This window comes from Sciurus carolinensis, chromosome 15 (assembly GCF_902686445.1).
Source record: "Sciurus carolinensis chromosome 15, mSciCar1.2, whole genome shotgun sequence".
Classification (NCBI taxonomy): Eukaryota; Metazoa; Chordata; class Mammalia; order Rodentia; family Sciuridae; genus Sciurus; species Sciurus carolinensis.
Window position 1 is genome coordinate 75,864,146 of NC_062227.1, and position 4,224 is coordinate 75,868,369.

General features: G+C 36.0%; 1 non-coding gene across 1 annotated transcript; it reads right to left on the reverse strand.

The window, feature by feature from the left end:
* Window positions 1–3,675: 3,675 nt before the first annotated feature.
* LOC124965891 (U6 spliceosomal RNA) lies at window positions 3,676–3,781 on the reverse strand. Its single transcript, XR_007105274.1, has one exon. It is a non-coding gene; the product is annotated as a U6 spliceosomal RNA (small nuclear RNA).
* Between the last annotated feature and the right edge of the window lie 443 nt (window positions 3,782–4,224).

The window sequence follows — 4,224 nt, forward strand, 5'->3', positions numbered from 1 at the left end:
TCTCATGCACTGTGTAAAAGTGTTCCTTTTTCTCCACATCCTTTCCAGAATTTATTGTTATCTGTATTCTTGATGACTATCTGGTAAGCTATTCTGGTGGCTTTGATTTGCATTTCCCTAATTGCTAATGATGTTAGCATGTCTTTTTCAAGTATTTGTTGGCCATTTGTTTTTCTTTTTTTGAGAAGTGTCTATTTAGTTCATTTGCCCATTTATTAAGTGGGTATTTGATTTCTTGGTGTAAAGTTTTTGAGCTCTTTATATATACTAAATATTAATCCTCTGTCTGAAGAATAGCTACCAAAGATTTTACCCCATTCTGTGGGTTCTCTCTCCACATTCCTCATTGTTTCCTTTGCTATGCAGAAACTCTTTAATTTGATCTCATCCCATTTATTAACTCTTGGCATTATTTCTTGAGCTTTAGGATTCTATTGAGGAAGTCATTGCCTATGCCTAAGAGCTGCAGAGTTGACCCTACATTTTCTTTTAGGAGTTTCATAGACTGACTTAATTTCTAGGTCAGTGATCCACTTTGAGGTGTTTTTGTGAAGGGTGAGAGATAAGGGTCTAGTTTCATTCTTCTCCATCTGGTAACCAATTGTCCCAGCACCATTTGTTAAAAGGCTGTCTTTTATCTAGTGTATGATTTTGGCACCCTTGTCAAGGATCAGGTGACTATGGATGTGTGGGTTTGTCTCTGTATCTTTTATTCTTTTCCATTGGTCTTTATGTCTGTTTTTATGCCTGTACCATGCAGGTTTTGTTACTGTAGCTCTGTAGAACCATTTGAAGTTGTGTTACGATGCCTCCCAGGGTTGACTTTTTGGTTTAGAGCTGCTTTGGCTATTCTGGGTCTTTTCTTCTTCCACATGAACTTCTGCACTACTTTTCCTGGTTCTTTGAGGAGTATCATTGACATTTTGGTGTGGATTTCACTGAATCTATGGCTCGCTCTTGGTAGTATGGCCACTGTGGCAACATTAATTCTTTCTACCCATGAACACAGGGCCCTTTCCACCTGTTTCTTCTTCAATTTCATTCTTCGATGTTCTATAATGTTCATTGCAGAATGTTTTCTCTCCCTTAGTTAGACTTATTCCTAGACATTTTAATATTCTTGAGACTATTATGAATGGGACAGTGTTCTTGATTTCTTTCTCAGCAGGTTCATTGTTGGCATAGAGAAAAGCTATTGATTTTTGTTGATTTTGTAAACTGCAACTTGTCAAATTTTTTAATTCATTTTAGGAGTTTTTTGGTGGAATTTTCTGGATCTTCTAAATACAGGATAGTATCATCTGCAAACAGTGATATTTTGTCTTTTTCCTTTTCTATTTTTGTCCATTTTCCCCCTTCTCCTGCCTACTTGCTCTGACAAGAATCCCTAGCACTATAATAAGAAGGGGAGCTGAGAGTGGATGTCCTTGTCTTGTTAGGACACTTTGCTAATAATACAACACATATTTGTTAACCTTTGCTACTCACAACATGCCCTGGTCCTTGGTTGCAGTACTGACCTGTGAGTTACTGCTGGGCTGCAGGATCAGGGGGTATCATCATAAACACAGGCATTCATTCCTGCACCAAGTGTTAGTGTCCACCTCTAACTGATTTTTTCCCATTGTTCAGATGGTACTTACTCCCAACCAAACTCCAGGAAGCAACGACAACTGCATTTTCTGTGTGTGACATCATTAGCAATGCCAGCCTGAGAATGAAGCTCACCCCAGAAAGCAGAGCGGAGGCACAGAGAGGAAAGGATCTGTCATGACCACGCCAGTCAACAGCCATCTCTCAGCTAACCTGAAGCTCCACCCCAGACTCTTGGTTTATTATTTTTTCATATTTTTTTTGTTTCAATTGACCTTATGTAATTAGCAACTAATTATGAATTGGTTGAACTGGATGACACAATATTGAAGATGATAACTTCTAAAATTGTGAATATAATGACATGAGATAAATAAAATAATAATGTCAAGGGGACATTTTAAATATAATCACATTTGAAAAATAAACATATTGGAATACTGAAAAAATCCCTGTGGAAGAATGGGATTGACATAAGGTATTAAAATATTTTAAAAAGCTAAGATGACAGGTGTTCTTATAAGAGAAGCAAGATATACAGACAGACATAAAAGATATCTTAGAGAAGTTACCAAAATTCAATTCAAAGAAGAAAACTTCTTAAGTAGGACTTCATCAAAATTTGAAATATCTGCTTTCCAAAAGATACTGTAAGAGATTGTCGTGATAAGGAGAAGACTAAGAATATATTTACTAACTGTGTGCATTATGAATGACTTGTGCATCGATTACTTGAAGATCTATCAAAACTCAAAAACAAGAATATAAAGGACTCCGTGCACACCCAGGCACAAGACAAGTGTAGACTTCAACAGAGAAGATGTGCATTTGGCAGTCAGGCAAACAGACTTCTCAGCACCATGAGCCACCAGGGAAATGCAGAGCAAAGCCAGAGCAGATGCATCCATTCACCTACTAAGACAGCTGAGATTAAAGACGGATTTGATCAGAGCAAGTATTGGTGAGGATCTGGAGAAACTGGAATTCTCCTGTTTAGCTGGTGGAAATGTGAAATGATAAAACCACCTTGGAGAACAATGGTAAAAGATATTAAGGGTACGCCTTTTTTATGATCCAGATACTCCATTTCTATATGTTTGCCTAAGGGGAATAAAAAGACATTTCTATGAGCACACAGATGCTGTCTATACAATATGCAAAAGGTAGATGACCTGATGACTGTGTGTGGGTAAATTAACAAGCACTCTGAGATAGCCACACAGTGGAATGCTCTTCAGCAAAGAAGGGAACAGACTTTTGATGAACTCCACTGTACAGATGGATGCAAAAATTACACTGAGTGAAAGACAAAATTTCTATATGCTTTACTACATTTTCACAAATTTCTAGAAAATGCAAATGAATTCATGGTGACAGAAAGCAAATCAATAGCAGCCTAGGAATGTTTGTGGCATGTGTGACAAGGTAGAATGGAGGGAATACCTAGGGTTCAGCAGAAAGCTTTGGGGAGTCCTCAGTATCTTCATTATCTTGATGGAGTGTGCTAGTGAATTAATGTAGGTATGCACATATCAAAACTCACCTTAAACACACTTTACTGCATGCTAATTATACACTGATAAAGCAGTTAACTTGTTAATACATAAATTTAAGATTTTTTTGTTTGCACTTCAACTTGAAAAATAATCCAAACATATCGTATCTCCAAAATAACACAGACATATCTAGCAAGTCATACTTAAGATATGAGTTGCATTTTGTTGGAAAACTTGTATAAATAGTTATTTTCTTAATTAATACTTAGCTACTAATATGGCCTTTTTACTTTTTATTATTTTGTTTTTCATATTTTAATGACATAATAATTTTAGATATTTATGGAAAGCAGAGTCAAAATATATGTATTCACTGTGAGATGATTAGATCAGGAAAATTGGCATAGTTTCATCATCTCACACATTTATCATTTCTTTGTGTTGGGAGCATTCAAATGCCCCTCTGTTAGGTAGCTTAAAATATGCAATTAATTGTTGTCAATTGTAGTTATACCACTGTACTATAAACATTACAAGTTATTCATCCTTATTGCACCTCTATACCCTTTAACCATTTGGTATCCATAAAAATATGGAATATCTTGTGAATTTGCATATCATTCTTGCCAGGGGCCATGCTAATCTTCTCTGTATCATTTTAATTTTAGTATATGGGCTGCCAAATGTAACACTGAATATTCTTATACAAATAATTGTTCATATGCATGGCATTATCACCCAAGGTACCAATTTCTTAGGTAGAATGCCTAGGTAAATGGTGTGTGTGTGTGTGTGTGTGTGTGTGTGTGTGTGTGTGTGCATGCTTATGTGTATTGCTAACTCTCTAGAGAAGTTGCATCAATTTATTCTTTCATCACAGGTATAAGAGAGTACCATACCTGCTGTGTGTGGTGCACACAAGTTGAATTTGTCATTATCAAAGCTACAAAACATGAGTGAAATAAAAATCTCATGTGCTAATGTACTTGGCGTTCCATACTCATAGTCATGTTAAGTATGTTTAATAATACATGATGATGTGGACTTTCATACTGTACATGAGTTTAGGGCAAGCAACGAATAGTCTAAACTCTGAATTTTATTTCTATCTTTGGTGTTACTCTATTAGATTTGA